The following is a 27,741-nucleotide window of genomic DNA, read 5'->3' on the forward strand; positions in this document are numbered from 1 at the left end:
ATTTAAACTTTTTTATTGTTTTCGTGACCCAGTTGGTAAAGAGAAGTTTTTTCTATTCCATAAAATGTTTTTTACGCATCATGTTTGTAAAGTGAAACGTACACATGTATTATATATAACTACATATTGTTTTCCAAAATATTTTATAAGAAAGAGAGGAATTGCTCTAAAGATACATATGAGAACGAGATTAGTCTAAGCTCTTGAAAAATTTATATTGAATGATAGTTTCGCCAAGTGTCTGATGTCGGTAACTTTATAAAATCAAAATTATCGACATAATAAATCCATATATGTGTAGAATACTTACAAATAAATCTGTTTTTGCTGCGTGAGGATTTCTTAGTTTTAAAACAAATATTTTATAGAATTTCAGTATTCACACCTACGACGCAAAATATTATTACTGGCTCTACCTGATGATTTTTTGGTGCAAATTATCGAAACAAGAAAAGAAAAAGCTTATTCTATACATAAAAACTTATTAGCTTATAAATTATATCTTCAGTGTAGCATAATTACATTAGACTTGTATTCAATATGTCGTATAGCTTATAAAAGTTTTTCATGTCTGACTAGTGTTCTCGTTATTTACTCTTATTTGAAGTAATAAAATATTTAATCACACACGTTGGTTAAGCAGTACACATTTTTTCCTAAATAAAAGCAGCAGTTTTAGTTTATTGTCAATTTCTCAAGAATATAATTTAAGGGTAATTTCTATGGCAATCGTAAAACTAGTTGAGAATGATATTACACCATGAATAATTTTTGCTCATGTCATATTAATCATATAATGAAGTAAGTTCCTTTCACAGGCACTTACAACTATAAAACTAGTTATTACAACATTAGTAGCGCTAATACCTGTACCAGTACTATTGTTATATTTCTCGTAATTTATTATACTTTTTCAGTAAATACGTCAGTTTAACCTTCACTAAGCGGAATATAAAATAGTTAAAACGCAAATGCTTTGCAATATAATATGTGACGAAAAGGTAATATATCTGTCTCTGTTATTTTGTATATATATATATATATATACTTAAACATTCAAAATGTTACGTAAATTATACTATTAGTTTTGTTTTCTCTACATATGTAAATTATATCAGTAAGACAAATAAATAAAAATCATTAGTGATTACTTTTCTTTGTCATGGTATAAATTATCTAAATGTTTTATTTTTTTTTCTAAACGTCACTGTCAAAAAAACACACTTAAAATCAGCCTTATTAAATTTTCTATTTGTAACTATATTAGCATAGTATAAATGAATATTTCAATCACTATGCACTTTAGCACCGTGTAAAGTCCTTTATGTAATAAGATAAAGGTTATATGTTTGAACGTAAAGTTTAAGCGCAATTCCATACAGTTTATCCTGTTAGTGTTAAAGTCTTTTGCACACTGAAAACAGTGCTGGAAGTGTCGTCGGTATTATTTCACAACTGAACACAAATGTTTTTTTGCCAGGTTCATGGGCAAGTAAACGTAGCTTGAAAGAGTTGATGTAGAAATAATCAGATAAGAATACAACCTGTTCGAAGTCGTTTTGAGTGGAAAGTCGTGTACTTCAGGCTATCAACAGCATCAGGTAGGAGTTAAAACTGGTTTCTTGACAACTTGTACTTGCTGACTAATCTTTCAAGAAAGACGCTTAGAAACCACCAGCATAGTAGAAGAACTTGGCAGTCAAAGATGCAATAACGACATGGTATATTGCTGAATAAAATGCTCAATTTAAGTTCATGACACCATTCTATTGAGGAAATAAAAAATTCTTTTAGAAGCAAAAATACATTCTTATCAGCAAAGCCGATAAATTAACAAGTAGAAGAATAGATAATGCAAAATAATATCGTTGTTTGAAGTTGTTTTAGCATTTATTACTATTTTACTACTTCGATAGAATGTTATGTATTTTATTTATCTAAGCAATCAATCAAGCAGTTACTTAATAAATTAATATTAATGTGTTATTTATAAGGTCTTCATTGCTTTACGAATTTTTAATTACTTTTCCGAACTTCCTACGAAAGTTTAGAATATGTAATAAATGGTTTTATCACTAGAGAAATAAATAGCATAGATTTCCAAACTTCAAAATAAAGTAGAAAATACGTTATATGTAATCATCATTTATCGAACTAACTCACAGAAAAATTAATTTAATATCGTAGACAATGCAATCAAAATGTTGACAGAGTAATTTCAAAAACAATGGACACGCTATATAAACATGGTTTAAAATTTTCCATCTGATTCATTAAATATAAATTAAAGCGAAACGTCGTTTGTTTGGCGAACTAAGGAAATTATTTAATGAAATTCCCGTAATGTTTGCTTTTGCCTTCACAACCACTTCTGACTGAACGACAAGAAGTAAAGCAAAATTTGTATCCATACTCCACGCACTCCTCGTCTCTATTTCTTAGTATTTTCTCAATTTTGTATTAATATACGTGTGCATACATATATATAATTGTATAAAATATTCATTTATTATAAAACCTGAAAGTCTGTGTACGTTTAGAATTAAGTTTAAGATAAAACAATAAACGAAAATCTGTTATGTACTTCTAACTTTGCTAGAAATTATTTTATATATTGGGACTTAGATAAAGGACTCATGTCTCTAACATTTGTTATAACTTAGTGTTTCGTTTTGTAGTTTCAAATTCATTGTTAGTAAGGAGAAAAAGAACTTCGATGACAATCACAGAAACAACTCAGATTGTGACAAGAACTTTCTATCTGTCTTAACGTTTATTTTACATTTATATGTTGTTGTTTTGTCTTATTAAGGAGGTATAAATTACGGTATGTGATACTGATTAAAACCACTTGTTATTATAATTATGCATTGAATTTGCATAGTTTTTATATTAAATTGAAGTCTTTGTTTTACTGTTTTTGTATTAGTTCGTATATTACAATGTTATTAACCATTGCAAAACAGTATAGCAGTATTTAGTTTAACTAAATGCTTTTATTCAAACCTGAATTCACGCAACCAATAAGAATTCTACATTTAGTTACAGATTAAAGTAATATCTTGGAAAAATTTGACTTATGTAGTGACATCGTACGTTATAGGGTTTTATGTATTCATCTCTACTTTCTTTCTGTACATTTTGGCATTTCCATACCTACAACATTCCTAATTTTTACAATTTAGTATTACTTGTAATATTAATGTTCTCATTTGAGATTTTTGCATAAAGTTACACAAAGGACTACTTGTACATAGAAGTTCTCAATTTTAAACTAAGAGTTGTTTTTGTTTGTTGAATTTTGCGCAAAACTATTGGAGAGTTATCTACACTAACCGTCTCTAATTTTTAGCTGATAGCTAGAGAGAAGAAAGCTACTAAACATCACCTACCGTCAACTCGTGAGCTAACTTTATTTGACCAAATTGTAAGATTTAACGCTAATCTTACAGTACCTCCACGGGCCCCAATTTACAGCTGATTCACAATCTAGTCAAACTAATTTATAAGGGTTTGGCAAGTATAATCTAATTAAAGAAAATCATTTATTTTTAATGGATATATCATTACTTAACGTGCTTCTTTTACAAACTCCATTTGCAAAACAATTTTTAAAAGAATAAATCTCATTGCAAATAATGCCCTGGTGTTACAATCGACGTGTTTCATATACTCAAAGAGCTCTTTGTATTTATACAAAATTGTTTGGAAAGTGCCCATTTTGAAAGTACAAAATATGTTATCTTTCCGTTATATACGATTGCCCCCACTAGTACAGCGGTAAGTCTACGGATTTACAACGCTAAAATCAGGTGTTCGATTCCCCTCGATGGGCTCAGCAGATAGCCAGATGTGGCTTTGTTATTAAAAAACATACACACATATACGATTAAATGCATGATTTCTTTCTTCGCTATTCATTAATCCTCTGTAACAAAACATAGAAATGATTAATTAGACCATATATGAACAATTTGTATGTTATTCAGTAATGTATCATTGCATATATGAGAAGTGGCATTACGGACGACTTTTTTAGCATTTATGCAACTGATTTAGGAAAATCACCTGATAATTCGACATTGTAAGGTCACCATGGTAATTTATGGCTTGAGGAATATGTCGTAGACTTTATAGGATAGAACATTTATATATATAGGTTTTAACGGCGTATAGCCAAAGGACACAACATGCTAAAAAAGAGGGTTGAGCTTTTTCTGTATGTAAGCAAAGCACTCAAACAGGAAAACTACATCATAATCCAATTTAGACTAGCCTTCTCATCTGAAGGCCACGGTTATTAAAGGAAATTCTCCGATCTAAAGAGCTATTGTGTTGAAAATGGTTGTATCTCTTGGATATGGAATTGATAAAGACACACAGTCTCAAATTTCATAAGCTCACAGGAACAGGTTGAAATCAATGTCAGTTTCCGGGAGAACAATGAACCCCCTCGACACATGTTTATCAACTCCTCTGATATAGTCCCAGTGATCTTGGAAAGCGGCGTACACGTACAATGAAGGATCTGTGTAAAGTTTACCGAGGTGTGTGGTCCATAACTGACCTTGTCGTCCTTCGTAGAAGCTTGTTAAGTAGAAATAGCGTATCGAAAAATAGCGCGGTAATCATAGAGAAAGCAGTTCCACTGACAGCTCAATACCTTGAACAGTATCCTTGTAAAGCATAATTTTTATATCAATAATTTCTTATATCAATGCTGTTCCTTTTAATTTAATTTTATAACTTTTATAGCAAGATTTGTGTTTTTTTCTACTGATACGTCAAATTTAGTTGTACTTAGAAAAACTTTCTGCAGCATAATATTATAAATATTATATGTGCAATTACCTTCAAGGAATGTAAAACTATCAAAATCACGTTCGTTGACAACTTCAAAAACTGATCCAATTAGTTCTTCCTTGTTATCTTTTAGCTGTTGTACATACCATCTGGTGACTATTTAAATATTTTACTACTATTATGTAAAAATTCATTGCTAAATCTAATATTTTTATTTAAGCTTGATCAGAATGAGGTCGGGGTATTAAGATTGTTGAGCTAATACAAATTTTTTGTCATGATCTTTTTAAAGTACTAACGAATCGTGATAAATTTTATTGTTACCGAGGTAACCTGTACATTTAGTTTTATTGTTGCCAAGGTACCTATACATTTAATTTGGTACTTAGGTAATTCTTCTTATGGCATTTAACTTTGCTCAATTTTACTTTCTTCACTGAGGAAGCAAAATACAAAACTTCGTTTCTTATTTAATAACTTTCCTAGTGCTCTTCCAGGAAATTTGAAAACACACATATTCTCCAATTTCCATATTAATAGGAAGTTCATATGTGTTTCTTTTTAACATGAACACATCATTCGATTCTCCTGAATTTTGAAACTAAGCAAGCAGAATATAATATACAATAGCAGGAGATTTTTACGCCTCTGAAGCTCCATATAAAATCCAATTGTAAAGAAAAATATATATGTAAAAACGGCTGGTATGACTAGAGAAAGCTCTATGTAGAGGAGCGAACAACGTTTTGACCTTCTTCGAACATCGTCAGGTTCACAAAGAAAGAAAGAGGTAACTGACCAATAGCTGACCACATGTTTGAAGGTGGTTGTGTAATTGAGTTTAGGAATGTGGAGGACGTGCTTAAATGTTGGATTATATTTATTAATATAGGTATAAAGGTATTGGTTTATTTTGGGCTGAGTTGTTGTATAAGTAAGGCTTCTTTAATTTTGCGTTTGCTTATGTTTATTTCTTTATTTAGTATTTGGGTGTTTTCTATGGTTATATTATGTTTATTTGATTCAAAGAACATAAAAAGTCACTTTCACACGTTTTCAAACACTGCAAATTGTTGAGTCTATAATACATAACATTATCGGACATAGAATGTGGAACGCATTTCTCAAGCTTGTCTTATTTTACGACATTTCTTATTGCACTGTGTAGCTACATACTGTACTAGATCATACGTTTTCATTTAATGCACAAGCTGTATATCGGTTTTAATGTAGATTGAGTTTCTTTTTGTTTTCTTAGGAACAACATATTTTTAGTTGATAGTTCATGGACGAAATATGCGGCATTTAGATACTTCACAGTTGGTGTTCTTTTTTAAATACTGAAATTATTTGTTCCACTGCAGATTAAGTTGCAGGAATAAACTAATTAAAAAATCCACTATGAAGAACCATCTTGAGAATTTCAACAGATAAACAACGACTGAGCGGTATTTTGAGTCATATATTAAAATTACCTTTATTGTGTGTGTGTGTGTGTGTGTTTTCTTATAGCAAAGCTACATCGGGCTATTTGCTGAGGCCATTATTTGTTTTGAATTTCGCGCAAAGCTACATGAAGGCTATAGGCGCTACCCTTTCCTAATTTAGTAGTGCATCACTATAGAGGGAAGGCAGCTAGTCGTCATCACCCACAATAACTGTTGGGCTACTCTTTTATCAGAGAATAGTGGGATCGATTATAACACTCCCATGGCTGAAAGGACGAGCATGTTGGTGAGACGGAGGGGATTATAGGTATATAAATATCGTGTAATCTAGATTAAGTTAATTTGAACATTGCCTGAACTGAAAAAAAAAGTTGTTATTAAACTTCTACGATAAGTAAGGCAAATTTTATTTGCTTTATAAATCGGTTACTTACTAAATCCATAAGTAATCTTAAGAAAAAAACATGAATTGCCTTAGTTGTAGCTTAATAATAGAAAACGCTCTTAAGAAAACACTTTCGATTAAGTCTTATTCACTATCAGTGGAAGGAGAATCGTCAGTTGATGCAATAATGTTTGAGTAACAAAACTCCAAAAGGCTTTTCGAAATTGTTTATTTTTTGAATTTCGCCCAAAGCTACACGAGGGCTATCTGTGCCAGCCGTCCATAATTTAGCAGAGTAAGACTAGAGGGAAGGTAACTAGTCGTCGCTACCCACCGCCAACTCTTATGCAACCATTTTACTAACGAATAGTGGGATTGACCGTCACATTATGGTGCCTCAACGGCTAAAAGGGCAAGCATTTTTGGTGTGACGGGAATTCGAACCCCCAATCAAACGACTCATCTAATTTTTTGTTTCACTTATTCATCTCATGAATACCCCGCTGGGACAGAGGGTAGATTTTCGGACTTAAAACGCTAAAATCAGGGGTTCAATTTTCTGGGTGGACACAGCAGATAGCCCGATGTGACTTTGCTATAAGAAAGGGCACACACACATCATCTTATAAAACGATAACAGGATAATACAGTAAATACGTTTTTCAGTTCTTCTATCTATTTTGGTAAACTTTCACTGATTTTCTATTTTGTGTGTTTTAATTTATGATATGCACGTATGTTTGTTTTTCGAATTTCGCTCAAAGCTACTCGAGGGCTATCTGTGCTAGCCATCTCTAATTTAGCAGTGTAAGACGAGAGGGAAGGCAGTTAGTCATCACCACTTACCGCCAACTCTTGGGCTACTCTTTTACCAACGAGTAGTGGGATTGACCGTCACATTATAACGCCCCCACGACTAAAAGGGCGAGCATGTTTGTTGCGACGGGGATGCGAACCAGCGACCATCAGATTACGATTCGCACGCCTTAACCCACCTGGCCATGCCAGGCCAAACACGTATGAGAACTGTATGTAATTAAACCTGAAGCTTGGAACATTAGAAATCTCCTTAAACCATTAACACTACAAACTAAATATAAGGTTATCTATTTAAAATCTTAAGAGAAAGCCTTAATAAAGGCAAATAAAGCCATAGCAGTCATATTTAAATGTGCGATGAGCTAAAAACTGTATTTAAAAAAGGTATGAACGACGAACTAAATCTAAAACAATCAGTTTTATAATTATTACGTTCATGTTTCTGTTGTTGTTTTAAATTAAATCACAAAGCAACACAATGGGCTATCTGTGCTCTGCCCACCATTGGTTTCGAAACCACTGTGTCACTGGAAGACAATTATTTCCATAAAATTGCTCCAAATCAGCAGACGGATGACATATAGTTTCATTTAAGTAAATATTTTGCGTTTATCTTCGCCACTTTATAAACCATGATATGCGCATTCGGTTTGATAAATGACATTATTTTCTTGATGTTTCAAACCAGGGGTAAATAACAAGTAACGTATTCTGTTTTAATGAGTTATATCTATTCTTTTCAAATCTTTTGTAAGGCACATTGAATTTCATAGACCTACCAGGAAATAACGAATGATGCCATTATAAAACAATGTTTGTTAAACATAAATCTAAAATTGCTAAATGTATGTCCCCAAAAACATTGGACAAAAAGAAAGACTCGATGTAAGATAATTTATACTAACTAATGGCACAGGGTAACAACAAGAAATTTCATTCAAATAACCTGCAGACAAAGCCTTGAAAAAAAAAAAAAAGGCGTATTACCGTTACAGAGACGCAGTAGCCTAGTAAAATACTGACATCGTGGTAGTAGAGACCTGCACCCTTAGCCTTGGGGCTTGGAAGAAAATTAAAACGTGGTATGTGGGCCGCCAGATATGAGTTCTCCTTCCGTATCCAATGTTATTGCCACTATATAATTACGAAATAATAGTGTCTATCTGAAAAGAAAAATAAATCCATGACGAATTTTCCCACTGTTTTCATTATAATAAAAGGCCAATAATTATAGTTTGTCGTAAAAAAGTGGTACTTACGTAAAAAAGTGGTACTTATATTTTCTCAGAAGACAAGAGTGACTTGTTTTCAAGAAACAAGTTTCAATTTGATTCTAGTTTTAGATTCTATGAATCACATAATTTTTTTTGAGTTTTTTGTATGTTTTCAACAGACTTTGCTCTGATGCACGTCGTCCTTCTTTTAGCTTTGGTTTTTATCAAAGGAGATCATACATTATTTTACAATAATTGTTCTAAGATATACACATTCGGAAGCTACTACATTCTGTGATGAAAACGTAAGGAACGGTCAATAAAATTTGCAATTTATAAACTTTAAAAATATACTAAAATTTACAAAAATGTAGTATTTGTTTTCTTAACTGAGTAGCGTATACAAATAAATTTACGAAATAGGTATGAAACTGGTAAAAATCACTAATCTCTACTTCTCGTCTAACCAGGTAATAGAATGCAACCAGTTGCGTTATTTACTTTTCTTTATCAGATAAGAATTGATAAACATGATAGTTTATAGCAGAAAGAAACTTTCTTAAGATAGTTCTCGTAAATTACCAAGTCATTCATACATCTCCACCACGTGCTATCTGCTTAGCCAACTGCATTACGGAGCAAGTTGTCTAAACAGGTCAAGGAAATTTCCTTATTGAAATGACTTTCATTAATTAATCACGAGATAAAAAATTATGCTTACGTTTAACAGGTTGTTTAAAGCATACTAACGTTGAAAATCGAAGAGAAACTATAAACAATTGCTTTAGGTTCTATTAATAAAGGTATTGAAAAACGGTCAATATGGCGCAGAAACGTTTTATAACGACTTTTCATTGCTTTGTGCTTTCATATACAACACATAAAATATTACGTGAAGAGACTGGGAGCAAGAAATCATGTCTCGCTCATATTTTATCCAATCATATAATCTTCTTCTGAGAGTTGGAAAATGGAATGAATGTAACACAAACATTGTTCCTGGATAGTATGTGTTATTTTTTAATTGCTTGTGTTGTACAAGTACAGAAAATGGCCATTATTCCCTTCAAACTTTGTTTTAGTGACCTGAATAATGAAATTTAGAAATTAACCAATTTTTCTGTGTAAAAACGGGCAAATTTGCACATTTTCATTTACATAAGATCTGAATAAAACAACATATGAATCAAAATTTATATGTATTTATTCTAAAGTTATACAAAAATGAACAAAAATGTTTAAAAGTGAGTAGTTTCTTGAGATTTGCGACTGTAATATAGATCATTTTTATGTATCAGCCCCCAAACATAGTCTCCCATCATGTTTTCGTTATACGCTTCCATGTCAGAAAAGCAAAGTTTGAAGAGAAAAATAGTATTTTGCATTTACTTTAGGCATAAGCAACTGGGAAATAACACTTTCTGTTCAGGAACAAGAAAAGGTAAAAATTTTGTTACATAGAGTTATCTATTTTTAGAGGCGATAATAAATCAGTTACATAGACTGATTATAAATAGATAATATAATACAAGTATAACAAATATATATGAAATGTGACAAAATTCATACATCAATTTGATAAAGGAAAATACATAAACAATACTTGATATTTTAATTTTTTGTTTGTATTATGTTACCCACACAACATATAACTTAAACATTTAAACTGCAGGTGTACGTTTGTAAGTGATGAATGACTATTTTGAAGTACACGTTTTTACTCAAAAACAAATAAATATGCACTTTTTCTTGCAGTTTGAAATACATCTAAAGATTCGATAAAAAATTACTTTGAGGCTACACTCTTTAAAAATAACAACATGTTTGAAATATGTTTATTACTCTGATTTTTTAATTTTATTTTTTCAGTGCTCGGGATCGAATTTGCCCTCCCCCAGTGGCTCAGTGGTATGGCTGCGGACTTACAACGCTAAAAACCGGATTTCGATACCCCTGGTGGGTAGAGCACAGATAGCCCATTGTGTAGCTTTGTGCTTAATTCAAAACAACAACAACGGGATCGAATTCAATATATTTGTTTTAAAGAAAGTTAACCCTTTACCAAGTGTTAGTAAGACCTTTTTCGGGAACTCAACAACAACAACAAAGTAATCACATTCTCTTATAGACAGCTCAAGCCCATTTTCAAGTTTGTGGTATAATCACCAGCTAAGTGTTAATTATAATAAATACAAGATAATGTACTTGGGTTATTATAATTTGAATGATAAGTATAATCTGGATTAAAAAACCTTAATATTATCATGAAAGAAAGAAATCTTGGTACAATAGTTTATTAGTCTCTAAACTAATTCAAAAAATGTGCTATTTTTCACTATGAATGAAAGCATTTTGATGTAGGACTCGAAACCATTAATGTTAATTTTGATTTACTTCTATTAGTCATGCTATTAAAACAAAAAAACAGATACAACAAACCAATTCTAACGTATTATTTTACTTTACAGAATAAAAGAATAAAATACAATTTAACAAATATACTTCATACATCATAAGGCATATACTGCATTACTAGTCGATTTATGGTGTACAGTAAGAATTGGTATACATATGTCTCAAAAAATATAAGTATATACTGTAGTTATAATCAATGTAAAAATGGTTAATAAATATTGTTCTTCAAAATAGCAATTTCAGTAGAGGTCACGCAAAGAGGTGTTTTAGGAAAAACTTGTTTCAGGTGTGTCTTCTAGTTTGCATACTACAATTCTTTTAATATAATTCTAAGAATGCACGTCTGCCAACAGTTGAGTTTGAAATTGTTTAAATGAAACAATTGTGAAAGATTATTCATACGTTTTACTAATGAAACGACAAGTTATATTATAACTACAAAATACCGGTTCTCACGCTGTAAATGGAAATACATTCACACAGCATTAGAAGTTTTATAAAAAAAATGATAAAAGAATAGAAAGAAAGAAAAAAATATTTGATAAGGGTAAAGTGATTTACTTTTTAATATATTTTAATGTATTTAATTTATACAAAGATTGTGTTTGTACATTTAAAAAATATATGTATTTAATTGAGATTATTTAACTTTAGTTGAAAGTGGCATTTGGACATTTTCATTATCAGTAAAATTACACACTGAAAAATTATGTTTGAAGTAAAAAAACGTTAGAAAAAAATAAAAAATATATTGTTTTGTTTTATGTTAATGGCGTTGGGAGGCCCTGGTGAGTTTTAGAATTTGTAGCGTAACCAATCTCAAAGTATTGAACCTTTTTGTGTGTCGTTCGCGGATCAGTCGTTGCAACTTAAGGGTGAAATTAGGTAACTAGGCTCTAGTTTCTTCACAGATTGTTGGTATATTTTTACCTGATTAAATATTCTACAAAAATAGACTTTTAAGGATTATTTTTCACGATTTGTGGTGTGTGGTAGATATTTTTCATTTTAAAAATAAGCTCTCATAATTTGTTATTTCTCACATAACTATTCAGTTCTGAATTGTTTAAATGAAACAATGATGAGACATACCGATATAAGAAAAAAAAGTAAAACTAAATGAAATGAAAGCCACTTAAAACTCAAACATAATTTCGATTAGGTGTTAGCCTACATTTTAGACGAATTGTGGGCTAACACTTTTTATCAAATTTAAGATTATTAAAATATACAATTAGTTGATCAAGAGGGAAAGTCATGTCCTGTCATCATATCTCATTGTACCTGATCTTAAGGAATAAAAGTAAATCTCGTCGGTTAGCAGAAAAGTCCAGAAGTATATATATATATATATATATAGCGATATATTATGATAAAGGCTCATTTTTCTATTGTAATTCAATTATGAAGTTAAAATGAGGTATGTAACGTTCAGTTTTGTCAAATATCTAAAAGTAAAAACTATTGTCCTTTCTCTGTCTAAGGTGACTTTCAATTGAAAAAAGGAAAGAATTAAAATCCTCTAGAGCAGTGGTTCTCAATGTATGGCCCCCAAACCAATAATGTTCGTCGCTTCCTTCTAGTGGTCTGCAGGACGTAAACAATATATACAAAATGTACAGGTTCTATTGTAGCCCAAAGACATGAAAAGAAAGTCAAAATGAAAAAAATGTCGTAACATTCTAACATAAGATATAATTGATATTAACATTTCATTGCTATTTAGATTTCATGAGCAGAGAAATAAATAAATGAAACTCAAAGTGATTTTAGATCCTTAAATACGAATAGAAATACTGGTTTATCTTTTTCATTTAGTATGTAAAAGAATATTCATAGCAAGATACTTTCCTTCGATAATTAATAATAGTCGTGAGATTAATGGCAGTGCAATAAAATTCGCAAGTAAGGGTGTACTAAATGTTCTGATGACTGAATATATTTCATTCTAAAGCAAAATAGGACAAAATAAATGTCGTGCGTAAGAAATTAAGTGATTTTTGGAGTTTTTATTTCTACGCGTACAAATTAAGAGACGTGTCAATTGTTTTATCCTACAAATTCATATTATTTGCGAGTGTGTTGCCTGTTAATGGGCTTCTGGAACTAGCTATGTAGTTCTTTTGTTGAATTTTCTTCTTAAATATTTGTATATCCAAATGAAGTGAAACTGGTAAGTATTTAACAATGATAAAATGCATTACACAGTACGAATTGTAAATGAAGTTGAACCCAACCTTTCACCTGGTGATAGTGAGAAAAGGTATTATGAAAACTGGTTTTATAACATCTTAAGAAAAGTTGATTGCATAATAGTGCATGTGTTACACCTAAATAAAGAAGGAACATCAATGTTCGACACAGTATAAGCCACTTTAGAGAACTAGCTTATAAGTAAAATCATCAATAAGTGCTTAACCATGCCTTACAAGTGGAACGTGTTTGAGGTTTCATCGCAAAGCCACATCAAGACATCTGCTGTGTCTATACCAAAGGGAATGGAACTCCTGATATTAGTATGGTAAATCAGTTAACTTACTGCTGTTCCAGTGGGGAACACGATAAAACGTCCTAGAACGTGGATTATTTTGCTGGGTTTTTATTCAACGGAACATTTACAAAATTACATTAATGAATAGATCATAAAGTGTAAATTTAGGGCATACTTACGTTATACATGATGAACTTCGAAAAGAAACGTCATTGAGTTCCTTGCTTCCTAGCAAAGCAAACTCCTTCTACTAACATGATTCGAGAACTAGAGTGAAATTAATGAAAAATAGTATGTTAACCAGACTATATTCAGGACCAGCGAGGTCTTTCACCCATTACAGAGGTTATCAGACCAGCTGGAACAGGACAAACGTAAGAGTGGTTGAGACACTATTTATATTATCAGATTGAATGAACAACAACTGTTATGGTGTGAAACAGATTAAGTTGGTGAAGTGTAATTTTTTATTAATTTAATATGAATCACTTAGAAATAAGAAAAAATGTAATAAAGAAATAATGTTTTATTTTTAGTTATCTTAACAACAATTATTTCATTTTGATTATCTATTTCTGCTTCGTTCAAATTCACTTGTCATTCCGAAGAATTAGAGAACCAAAAAAATTAGTAGTAAGCCTTAATGATAGTAAAAAAAAGGACGTCGTTGAATTTTATATGTTTTTTTTATAATTCAGTATATATATATATATATATAGTTTGTTTGTTTGTTTTGGAATTTCGCACAAAGCTACTCGAGGGCTATCTGTGCTGGCCGTCCCTAATTTAGCAGTGTAAGACTAGAGGGAAGGCAGTTAGTCATCACCACCCACCGCCAACTCTTGGGCTACGCTTTTACAAACGAAAGAATAGTGGGACTGACCGTCACATTATAACGCCCCCACGGCTGGGAGGGCGAGCATGTTTGGCGCGACTCGGGCGCGAACCCGCGACCCTCAGATTACGAAGCGCACGCCTTAACGCGCTAGGCCATGCCGGGCCCTATCTATATATAGGACAGCGTTATTTCTTCTGAGAAGACAAGCTAATGACAGATTATCACAGGTTTAAGAAAATTACTCTTATCAATTTATTAGTCAGGCTAATGTCATCTTCTTGTCTAATTATAAGAAAAGCGTGAACAGACCAGCGCAACACATTCCTGTCTTTGATCCCATTCTTAGCCTTTGCTACAGTAAGTAATTGGTGCAATTCCTCCAGCAAATTTTCTGTGTTCCACTGCACAATTTCTTTGTAATAATGCATTGCATGTAAATTTTATTAAACATATTTTTTCTGACTTTGAGATACTTCCAAATATTTCATCTTCTTGGTTTTAATTTTTACAAGGAGTAAAACTTCACCTCAACAGAAACTTGTTTATTCTGTATTTCTTTTTAAATACAAAACTCTGTCTTTTTATCTGAACTTATCAGCAGTTTTATATTTCAAAGAAAACAAATAAAACTTTATTTGACATGTTACAGAGTAGAATAAATGTTATGCTTAGCACTGAATAATTATACACAAATATAATACTTTTATAAACAATAGCTAAAATCACCCGTTGATTTTATGTTTACAAAACCCCAAGGTGTATCAACAGTCTGAGAGAGCTGTATGCAGTATGTTTATGGACTAACAAAAAAAATTCAGTTAAATTTCACTGAACAAAAAGTGCAATTAGCCCAATGCGCGGTTTTGTGCTAGGTCAACAGTACAGGCCTGCGGTAGTTTTATTGTCTTGAAATGTTCACATGTTCTACTGTAATTCTTAACCCCTGAATCCGAACATGGTATCAATCTGTCACAAAACGTCACATGTATTTTTACATACGTGAGTGAATTTCATCGAAATTGGATCACATTTTGTTATGCTTTAAATGTTAACAACCATTCGCTATAGATTTTTTTGACCAATTGCGATGTGAAAGTCTTATTGTTCGTTCTAAAACCCTCGAGAAACAAATCGCTAGTATACAAAGGGTTAATAGGCCGCATGACGTGGCATTTCTGGATAGTATCTGTTTGTGCATGCACTTTGACATTATTGCTTTTTTCTTTTCTTATTCGTCGCTATGGTAACAAGAGGTTATGTAAATGACCGAAACGTATACTGTTATATTTGAGGTACATTTGTTGTGAAGAAACAAAGGCAAAACATTACAGAATTCTTCAAACAAGCGTATCACGCGTATTTTAATCTAAAGCTTGAGTGCCAAAACAAATCATTGGGCTTTGCCCAAATTTTTGTAACATTTGTATTGAATAGTTTGATAATGGGCTAAAGATGAGAATAAGTCTTTGTTTTATGGAATTCTAATGGTCTGGCGTGAGCTTATAAATCACAGAGATCACTGCAATTTTATCTCATTGACGTGCAAAGCTATATCACTGGAAATAAAAAGAAAATTTTCTATCCCAACCTTCAACCTGCTGTAAGATCTGTTGCTCATGGACCTGATGTACCTGTACCTACTCCACCGGAGATTCTTGATATAGTTTCATCTGATGTCAATAGAAATAAATATAGAGATTTTTGTCAACTTGAAACATCTACTGAACTACAACATTTCACAAAAGGTGAACTTAATGATGTGGTGAGAGATACGATGAGCCTTCCAAAAGATTCTTCAGATATTTTGTGGTTCAAACTTCGGGCTAGGGACTTACCTTCATCATTTGCTGGTACAAAAATCTTGAGAAAGAGCCCACACAATACTTTTCGCGAGAAGGTTTAGTGGTTTATTTGAACAATGTTGATGAATTGATACCAGAGCTTTAGTCTATGAACCAAGACAATGGCGATTCTTCATTGATTCCTTCCAAAGAAGTCTGAAAAGTGTTCTCCTTCACAATAGTAGCAGATATGCATCTGTTCCTGTTGTTCTTTCAGTTCACTTGAAGGAAACTTCTTTTTCATAAGGTCAAATATAATGAAAATGTTTGGTTACTTTGGGGAGACTTAAGTCCTCTGAATGTTGTTGAGTAAACAATCCGGTTATTCAAAGTTTTCATGAATTTTGTGTGGATGAAACAGCACAGCACGAAATCAGTACTTGTTAAAGATGCAACGGTCACGCAGAGTCAGTCGGAAAACACTAAATGTGAAAGTTTGGATGACACAAAGAAAGTCCTATTATTTCCACATCACATAAAACTGAGCTTAATTAAGCAGTTTCTAAAGACATTATACAAAGATGGCAACTGTTTCCAGCATCTATGTAGACAATTTTCAGTTCTTCTGAAAATTAAATAAGTGAATTTCTACAGAGCCTTAGATTAAGAAATTGACTACAGATGAATAGTTCGAAAGGATAATGATAAAAGTTGAAAAGAAAACGTGGTTTGCCCTTTAAAGATGTTATTTACACATTTTTTTAGGATACAACAAGGATACAAATTACGAAGATATTGTCAACAACGTGCTTGATAAATTAATATGCTATTAAAACCAAAACAATGTTTATGAACTTGAAATTCACAAGCCTTTGTAACATCACTAAACTCCAGAGCAATATACAGTGAATGCCTCATCCAATCCTCTTGACCATGAACGGATAACCCACGTGATATAATAGTTCGACTATAAAAAAAAGAAAGACCACGACAACTCAGCCATGCTTTGAACGGGTTATTGTGAATATTTTAAATTTTGTTGTTGTTTTTATTAAGTTACGTGGACAGGAAACTTGTTTTCATACAACGAATTGCTCGTACTTGCAATGTTATAGAAGTTAATTCGAAATCAAGTGCGAACAGAGTTAAATATCCATAAAAATTCACGTATAAAATGTTACGTTTCTGAACACCAGGTATTGAGCATGCCTGACTATCGTACTTTTCAATGGCACGTACACATAAAAGAAAAACAGGATTAAAAAAAACACTTTGTTGTTCAGTAACGACCGAAACCTTATTTTTTTTGTTCTTACTAATGTCACAACCTTTTTTTTTTTTAAGTTGGTGAAGCCCTAAAATATACTTGACGGAACACGATGTCTGGTCGCCTTTAAAAAGAAAAAGTTTTTACGACACTTTTTTAAAACTCTTTTTCATAGTTTTCCTTTATGGAAAAGTTGTTATCGGCAACATTTTTCTTTCAGTCATCAGGATACTGAAACAGTAAGTATGTCATTTACGCTCACTTTTTTTCGACATCATATGATAAATTGCCAGGTTATCTCATCAATATTTGCTACTGGTATTAAAATGCGCGACTAACCACCCACTATCCAAACCTATGTTGAGTAGGAGTAAAAAGATGAATGTTTCTTCATTTATACTTTATAATGAATGGGAATCAAACATAACTGTAATGCTAAATTCAAGCTAAATTATGAGCTTGTTTATGCATAAATTGAGCGTTTTGCACTATTTTACTCAATAATTATTACGAAGAATAATTCCAGTATAAATTTATAAGTATAAAAAAACAGTAAATAATGTTTTAAAATAATTATGTGTAGAAATACCTACTGTATTCGTAACGAAAAAGAAATGAAACATTTGTAGACTTTTATACAAAAACTAGAATAACAACAGAACTGTTCTGCTGCTGACTCCTCGACTCTAAGGAAAGCAATTAATTATAGGCCTGCAGATAATTTTGATTGAGCTTTAAATGGCCCAGCATGACCAAATGGTTAAGGCACTCGACTCGTCATCTGAGGGTGGCAAGTTCGAATCCCCTCACACCAAACGTGGTAGCCTTTTCAGCCGCGGGGACATTATATGTGATGGTCAATCCCACTATATGTTAGTAAAAGAGTAGCCCAAGAGTTGGCGGTGGGTGGTGATGACTAGTTGCCTTCTCTTTGCTCAGTTAAAGACGGCTAGCGCAGATAGAGCTCGTGTAGCTTTGCGCAAAAAAGAAACCAAACAAGATTTTTAATGTTGTAGTCTCTTATACTTTAGGAAAACAGTACAACAAATTTTAAATTTTACTAATAATGGAAAATAAGTTCCGAAGTTTAGTCTAGAATTTTTATGGTGGTAACACAACAGACATAAAATCACGACGGACACACATGGATATGTTACATATTGCAGAATGAAGTATTTAATGTTCTTACTTACGAATTTGTCCCCCGATGACTGAACAATAAGTCTGCTGGCGTATAACGTTAAAAATTAGGTTTCGATACTAGCAGTGAGCAAAGTGCAGAAAACATATTGTGTACCTTTATGTTTAATGACAGACAAATCGCGATATTACAGTAATTATTCGTGATGTTGAAGTACTCTATAAATAACTAGATATTAAAAACTGATTCCGACTTCTGGAATTTATAGGTGAGGAAGGAATAACGTAAGTTAGTGATGCTTTATATCTATATAGATAGTTAGTCTCTAGATAACTTATGAGTGCATTAGACTTAAATGAACTTAGTTGTGTATAATCCACCCCAACCTAGTTATTTGTGATTTGTTTATTCTAAGTCCCAACAATCACAAAGCAAAGAAATAAAAGCAAAAACCACCCCTATGGTTTTCTCACAATGGCTCTGAATCATTAACTTATTGTCGTTCATATGATATCTTATATAAACAATATACTCAATTCTTTTTCCCCCGACGATTCTTTTTCGTTTTGTGCTGCTTTTGGTACGCATCCTTTATTTAAAATATTCTAAATATTTTACGAGTTTATCAGTATTTAATACAATGATTTCACTAGACTCGCAAGTAAACAAAAACACTTCAAGTGTGATATTCGAGTTCAGTAAATTAGTGCCGTTAAGTCACTTCTACAGTAGTAACATTATCGCAGGAATGAACTGGCAAATAGTTCAATAACAGTGAAAACAGTATGTTCATCAGTGTAAATAAGCAGTAACGTAGGAAAGTTAACTTGTTTCAGATAAACAACACCAACACAAAAGCTTCCAGGAAAACAATAATAAATACTTTATTAATACAAAATTATGTTGTTAGTTTTATCTTAGGCATTACGTTCATAAGATACTGATTTAAGCAATCTAAAATGGACTTATGAGGATAATTAAATTTAGGAATATACTCACCTTATGAATATTCCAAAAATTAAAATTATGAAACATAGTCCAGGGGTAATGATGAAGGGTAAAATTCCCAAGACTCGGTATAACTAAACAAGAAGTAATGAATCGCATGACAGATTAAGTCTCATATTTCTTTATAAACCATAGAACAGTAGTTATGACTTTTAAGAAAAATATTACAGTTTTTCATTTCTTTCTATTCATCTTAACCTGAGCACCTTGTAAGCTAAAATTAGTTAACCACTAACTGAAATTATTTTGAGATTTACTAAACTTTATACACTATAATCCAATGTAATTTAGAAGAACCATAATTCAAATCAGTAGCATACAGTACAAACCTAAAATTTCAGTTTCTAATCATGTGCAAGCATAATGCAACAACACAGAAATGTAAGCACAGTCTAAAATTATTAAAAATAAGTAAGAGCACCATACAGTAATAAAATAAAACAGTAGTAACATTTTATACCAAAGATAATACACGTCAGAGTATAGTTTGTTCGTAAAGCTATACAGTAGGCTATTGGTGCTCTGCCCATCATGGGTATCGAAGCTCGATTTCTAGCGTTGCAAAACCGCAGATATATTGCTTTGCCCGTGTCAGGCGAATACAAAATATTTAAAAGTAACTGGAAATAATACAGAAGTTTATTTAAACTTTACAAGAAAAATAGAGGATAAAATCTGACATAAGAAAAACACAAAAGAGCAGTTGAAAACAGTATATCACTTGGATTTTTTTTAAAAGAGAAAACGTTTGTAAAATATAACACATTAATAAAGACTAAAAAGATAAATAAACATTTTTCAGAATGCAATAAAATAAATTAACTACAAATAATCTAAGAAAGCAAAGGATAAATATTTGCCGTGAAGTTTCATGCAAAAAACATATATTAAACCAAATATAGAAGAAATGCAATAACTTTATAAACTGTGCATACAGTATCTCGTAACTAACTGACTGCATGTCTCCAAGACATTATTTTAAGATCACTGCCATTAACACAACTGTTCAGGTAGGCTTTCCTTGTTCTGCAGAGATGGTTGAGGATACTCAGTATGGTTTGTGTCGTGATTATCACCATGTAGGGTCTATTCGGTCTTCCCTACCGTTAGTATTCTTCTATTAGAATCATAATTCAGATATCAGTTGATGAAAAACCTGATTTTGACAATAGTGATGCCACTTGTAAATATTTTAAAGTTAAAGCTTCATAGGATTATTGATAGAGACTTTGATACTGTCTTAGGTGTCAATGTTTGGGAAGATCAACTCGAATAAGTCAAGGCAACTTTTGACCAAAGTCAGAGTGTTTATTATGGCTGTCTATCTCTTGATTTAAGAGAATCTGGGCAAATATATAGGGCGGTGTTCTACCAAAGAGTGACTCAAACGTCATGGGCTGATGAATTTTTTAATGTACAACCACAAATGGGACTGTATTTTCATCCTTTGTGATTCCAAACGTGCAACTTTGCAGTTCAACGGTAATAACCAAGTATCGTGTACTTGTCGTCAAGGTCACTTGCATTGCTAACAGACTGCCTCTGCTATTTTTTGAGATGGAACAATGATGTATTTTGGTAACTCTTCAGACTATTATAATAAAGATAGATTTTCTTACTTACTCATCAGAGGACTTTAGTACTTACCAAAGAACAAGCTTTACTCCCTCCAGTTGTGGAGTCCCATTGCAACACATTTGTCCGTGTATAGTCCAGGGGGCTTTGTGTCGTCTTTTATTCTAGTTTGATAATCTAGTCAAAGCTTAAGTCCGGGATCATTAGTGTTCTTCACTGTTAGAACTGTACTGGACATGCCTGTTCTTCCATGGAAATACACAGTTATTTTTCAGCTCCTTGGTGATAGATTTGTACACCAATCTAATTAGTTATACTACCATATTCACATTAATAAATATATGCTACATACTCATTTCCTTCTACATACTCCTACTGACAAGACTTTCATATTTAAAGAGAAGACTTTCGCAGTTACTTTACAGATATCTCTGCTTCCCAAAAAATACCTTATATATTGTATATATTGACTAACAGAAATATCATTTTAGCAGACTTTATAAGTTTAGGCCCGGCATGGCCAGGTGGTTAAGGCGTTTGACTCGTAATCTGAGGGTCACGGATTCAAATCCCCGTCGCACCAAACACATTCGCTCTTTCAGCCGTGGGGGCGTCATAATGTTATGGTCAATCCCACTATTCATTGGTAAAAGAACAGCCCAAGAGTCTTACACTGCTACATTATGGACGGCTAGCGAAGATAGCCCTCATGTAGCTTTGCCCAAAATTAAAAAACAAACAAACAAACTGTCTACGTTTTTAGTTGTAACCAGATACTTGCAACAGGTAGATGGCATTTCGTGGGTTCCTGGAACACTGAAGGTAACAAAAACTTCACAAATTGCTCCCTTACATCTTGACTAAGAAAGCACAATAGCAGTTATAGTAAATCTCACTCTCACTTCCATAAAGAAAATGTGAACACTTTTTGTTCAGTAATCACAGGTGATTATACATTACATGGTATCATGCAGTACAACTAATTTGCTTTTAGCAACATATTCCCTCAGCTCGTTGCTTACAGACTAGATCAGCATGCAATAAATCTGAGTATTATAATAATCAGTAGGTTTTATTATGAAAGTAAGCGCATGATCTATGCGGTATAGACTTAACGAATTATATTTAAAAAAGGAGAGAACGTAAAAACAAAAGTAGATTTACCAATTCCAGGACACATTTCCAAACCTTAGTATAGACAGAAAACATGAATTTAACCATAACGTTTAGTATGCTTAAACTTCTAATGATTTAATAAACAGAAATATTGGCACAAACAAATTAAATATAGATCGTTAAAGTGTAAAGTGACATCTAGTTACTTAATAATGAAGTAATAAAAATGATGAAACTTTTTCAATAATAAGCTGAAAGACGTATTTCTCCAGACAACAACTTTGCATCAGCAATGGTTTTATTTAGAATATATTATGTTACTTATTATAATTTATCTCGGACGAGTATCCGAGATAAATAGCCGGATACTTTAATTTTAATTTAGAAATTAGTTGAATGTCAATATATTTCAAATTTACTATATTTGCAAACAAGATTGGTACACACAATTTGCTTTCTTAACACAAATATATTTTATTATACAAAAAATATAACTTATAATAACGGTTATTACAAATAATTATTTATATAAAAAAATTACGAACTCACAAAATCCGAGATTTATAGTGAACTAACTATCTGTAGCAAACCAGCAATATATTACTTTCTCTTAGCGCGTCGATTTATGAACTTTTAGGGTGAGGTTCTCTAAAGTTTAGTTGGCCTAAAACTTCGAAAATACGCTAGGATTTTCATAAAACATATATTTTTTATTCTTACCCCCGAGAATCTTCTACAAATCTGGAGAACAGACGGGTCTTTCGCAATACACATATAACAGTATACGTTACGTGCATTAAACTAAAACAAACGTAGATGTTAAAATAAATGCATAACAGTAAATCCGTTACAATATATATATATATATATAACATATAGAAGAAGAAAATCAGTCATTTTAAATAAAACATTTTTATTCATAACTTGAAGTTCAATCTCGCGAGTCGTTTCTCGCCATCACTAATTAATAAATATTAGAATTTAGATATATATTATTCACTTTCAGTTACGTAAACACAAAATAATATTATCATTACTTTTGGTAGAGATCTATTAGAAATGAACTCAAAACGAATATTCAATCTTATATTTTCAAAGAGTTATGGTTTATCACTTAGCAAAAAATTATGTCACTAAAAGAAACTTGAAACTTAAATTATGAAATGCAGACGTACATACACTACATGGTCAAAAGTATGTGGACATCCGACCATCACACCTACATGTACTTGTTGAACATCTCATTCCAAAACCATGGGCATTAATATGGAGTTTGTCCTTTCTTTGCAGCTATAACAGCCTCTACTCTTCTGGGAAGGCTGTTCTCTACATTTTGGAACATAGCTACAGGAATTCGCTTCTATTCAGCCACAAGAGCATTAGTGAGGTCGGGCACTGATGTTGGGCGAGAAGGCCTGGCTCGCAGTCGGAGTTCCAATTCATACCAAAGGTGTTCGATGGGTTTGAGGTCAGAGCTCTGTGCGGGACAGTCAAGTTCTTCGACACCAATCTTGGCAAACTATGTTTTTATGAACCTTGCTTTGTGCGCGAGGGTATTGTCATGCTGAAACAAAAAGGGCCTTCCTTAAACTGTAATCTACTCAGCACTGAAAATGAATACGGAGTTGTCTTTTAGCCATCTTTATTACGTTTATTACTATTGTCACTAAAGCTCAAATCTTGATCAGCTTTCTCCAAACTTTTGCCACAAAGATTTCCCTCCACTGGAATTAAAGAGCTTAGCCCAAACCATTAAAAATAGCTCCAGACCATTATTCCTCCTCCACAAAACTTTACAGTTGGTACTGTGCATTCAGGCAGGTAGCGTTCTCCTGGCATTTGCCAAACCCAGATTCGCCCGTCAGACTGCCAGATAGTGAAGTGTGATTCATCGCTTCAGAGAACGCGTTTCCATTGCTCCAAAGTCCAATGAAGGTGTGCTTTACACCACTCCAGCCGATACTTGGCATAGCGCATGGTGATCGTAGGCTTGTGTGAGGCTGCTCAGTCATAGAATTTCATTTCATGAAACTTCCTATGAACAGTTCTTGTGTTGACGTTGCTTCCAAGTAGTTTGGAACTCGGTAGTGAGTTTTGCAACTCTGGACAGGAGATTTTTACGCGCTACGCACTTCAGCATTCAGTGGTTCCGTTCTGTGAGTTTGTGGGGCCTACCGCTTCGTGGCTGAGCTGTTGTTTCTCCTAGACGTTTTCACATCACAATAACAGCACTTACAGTTGACCAGGGCAGCTCTAGCAGGGCAGAAATTTGACGAAATTTGACTTGTTGGAAAGGTGGCATCCTATGACAGTATCACGTTCAAAGTCACTGGGCTCTTCAGTAAGACACATTCTGCTTCCAGTGTTTGGCTGCATGCTTCATTCTATCCACGTGTTAGCAATGGGTGTGGCTGAAATAACCAAACCCATTAATTAGAAGGGGTGTCCACATACTTTTGGCCATATTTGTTATATATGTACTGTACTTTCAAACCGCATTGTTGGAATAGCCTACGTTTGATTCAGAAATGTCTACATCTTAAGCTGAGTTATCTCAGGTGGCTAACGTTGTTGTCAGCTTTCCTTGGCAATCTATAAGAATAATCAAAATCTTTCCATCTACACAGATATATTATTTCTATCCACAACAAGCTTTTCATTGTACTGTACTTTCAAACTGCATAGCTTACGTTTAACTCAGGTATATCCACATCTTAAATTGGCTTATCCCAGATGGCTTACCTTGTTGCCTGCTTTCAGTTGTAAGACTTCATTGCTAGACTCAGTAAACTAATAAAGACAGTATATTCTTCCTGTGTGCCTGTTAATTCCTCGCGGTTTTTAGCTTCTTCTGGGTCCAAACAATATTCTGGGAGATCTCCTGTAGCATATGACCGCAGCTCGTCTAAATGTTCAGTTTATGTTCATGTAACGCAAATTACTTGTCAGATAACAGGTCTAAGCGATTACAGCGTGTCAGGTGAATACCATATCTGCCCTCCCTCGCCACCAACCTGCTCTACGTATCTTGTAATGGTTCTTTTATTTTTCTCTGTCATGAATCCTATTTTGTAGCAATGCAGTTTTTTTTTGTGATTTGTTTGCTCAAGATACAATGTCAGCACCGTGACACCAAGTGATATCATGAATTTGACTGCTAGAAGTAAGAACACATATTATCTCTGGTGTAAGACATTCTATGGATTGACTGTGGTTCGTAAACAATATCTGTTCTGCGAAACTTCAGCAACGACAATACAAATATGTCCTCACCACGAGCTCACCCGAGTCATTGCATATCATCCATCTTCAGCTAATCAGATTGCTGGACGCTGGTATTGTGTTTGTTTATTCATCGTTTATTTATTGGGCTGGTGACACCCAGATGAGGTCTGGGTTCAAATTCGGGACCTGCTTATTGTTATTTAAAACTCTTATGTCGTTATAGCATAAAGCGATCAAGAAAGATGAATTTATAATATGACAAGACAAAGAGATACAAATATTTAGTATCGCAAAGGAACCCAAAATTTGGAATTAAAACATTTTAAATATTCTATTGCTTTCTGGTGGTGGTTGTTTAATAAACCAAATTTATGTTAAATGAATACTTTTGACCCGGCATGGACAGGTGGTTAAGGCGTTTGACTCGTAATCTGATGATCGCGGGTTCGAATCCCCGTCACACCAAACATGCTTGCCCTTATAGCCGTGGGAGCGTTATAATGTGACAGTAAGTCCCACTAGTCGTTGGTAAAAGAGTAGCCCAAGACTTGGCAGTGGGTAGTTATGGTTATCTGCCTTCTCTCTAGTCTCTCTGCTAAATCAAGGACTGCTACCGCAGATATCCCTCTTGTAGCTTTGCGCAAAATTAAAAAAAACGAATACTTTTTGCTGTCTTTAAGATTTTTCTTTACTTCAGTATTATCTCTATTAATGTACATTTGTAGTTTTCTAAAAGCCGTACATCATATAGGTTTAGAAAAACAACCAATGCAGTATGAAAGCATCGTATATGCTTGTCTTGTTTAGTCTGTGACCAAACACGACGAGGGAAGGGGGGTATAGTAGATTTTAGTATCTTAATAACATATAAGAATGTTGGAACGTAAGACATCATGATCTTTGATCAAGTAGTGAGGAAACTGCTTTGTTTTTCCGCTGTAACCAAACAATTACTCAATCGTCTGCAATCGTGACTGAGAATGCATACTTGTCTTGAAGATTACAGAACAAGTTTGTGTCAAGAGAAATAACCTATCGACCGGAAGGGTATAGTACACATGAGCTACAACCGAGGTCTGTGTTATTAAGTTTCATGTGCATGCAAAATATGCAATACATATTCACTACATGAGTCAGCACGTGCGGCAGAATTTTAGACCTTAAAACAAAGGATAAGATGCCTTTCACGTGACCGATGAAATAAATACTATAGCAATAATGTAAAACATTTAGCAAAGAAAGTAACCTAAGAACTCATTACTTTTACAGGCTGCTTTCTATACAGATATATAAATTATATTAACTATCCTGCAAAGCTTAGGGACTTAAACACTTATTAGTTTTAGAATAATATACATCTATTTATTTAGTTTTTTCTTTGTTTAAGAGGCTGTAGTATACTTAACTTTTGTCCACGAAAAAAAATGCAATCCAGCACGATGTCAAACAGCTCAACACTATCACATTGCGTGTATTTTATCATAGATTAAAAAATAGCTTACAGTTGGACTGTATTCTAGTCTGAATGACCTCAACATGAAGTTTATAAAATAACTTTTAATTTAGATCAATATTTTACTTTACAGGAGAAAATGCTCAAAAAACAAACTATTTCCTTACTTTCCAAATTATTCACATTCAAGAAAAAGTTACTTCTAGTAGTAAGGAAATATAGCACTTTGTGGTAATATATATTTGAAGAGATGGCATACTAGATTATAAAAGTAACAGTCCCAAAATGTATTACACGGTAAGCGTGAACAAAATTATTCATCTGTATATAAAGTATGAGATGCATGATGTTGAAGAAAAGCGACAGGTAAAATCCTTTCCAAAGAAACAGATGAACAGTAAAGACCGCATGTTGTCATTGTTTGTGTTAAGCTTTTACGCACACAAATACCTGTACACAGGAAGAAATGTTATCACGTTTGAAATGAAAGATATTACTACCACAAACCTTGTTCAACAATGGGGTAAACATAAATTATAATGCAGTTTTATAAAATTTTATGAGCATTGCGTATTAAGTTAACATAATACCTTTAGAACATCGCAAGAATTAAGAAAATGCAAACTACAAAATACCGTTATTTCATGAAATAACCTCTTAGCCTGGAGTATCGGGCTAACTAATGGTAAACAAATAAAGGTAATGATGTATTTGGTTATGTTAACAAATGTTGATATCCTTATGCGTTACAGTGCTCAGAAA

The 27,741-nt window shown here is 32.9% G+C and overlaps 1 long non-coding RNA gene across 3 annotated transcripts; it reads right to left on the reverse strand.

Annotated features, from left to right (window-relative positions):
- Positions 1-664: 664 nt before the first annotated feature.
- On the reverse strand, positions 665-26,339 carry LOC143238819 (uncharacterized). Of its 3 annotated transcripts, XR_013020791.1 has the most exons (4): positions 19,602-22,453; positions 13,755-13,842; positions 8,443-8,618; positions 665-1,766 (listed from the first exon to the last, which is right to left on the reverse strand). It is a non-coding gene; the product is annotated as an uncharacterized LOC143238819 (long non-coding RNA). The 3 variants fall into 3 exon arrangements; XR_013020792.1 differs by lacking the exons at positions 13,755-13,842; positions 19,602-22,453 and adding an exon at positions 25,044-26,339; XR_013020793.1 differs by lacking the exons at positions 13,755-13,842; positions 19,602-22,453 and adding an exon at positions 8,715-9,108.
- Between the last annotated feature and the right edge of the window lie 1,402 nt (positions 26,340-27,741).

Source organism: Tachypleus tridentatus, chromosome 13 (genome assembly GCF_004210375.1).
Source record: "Tachypleus tridentatus isolate NWPU-2018 chromosome 13, ASM421037v1, whole genome shotgun sequence".
Taxonomy (NCBI): domain Eukaryota; kingdom Metazoa; phylum Arthropoda; class Merostomata; order Xiphosura; family Limulidae; genus Tachypleus; species Tachypleus tridentatus.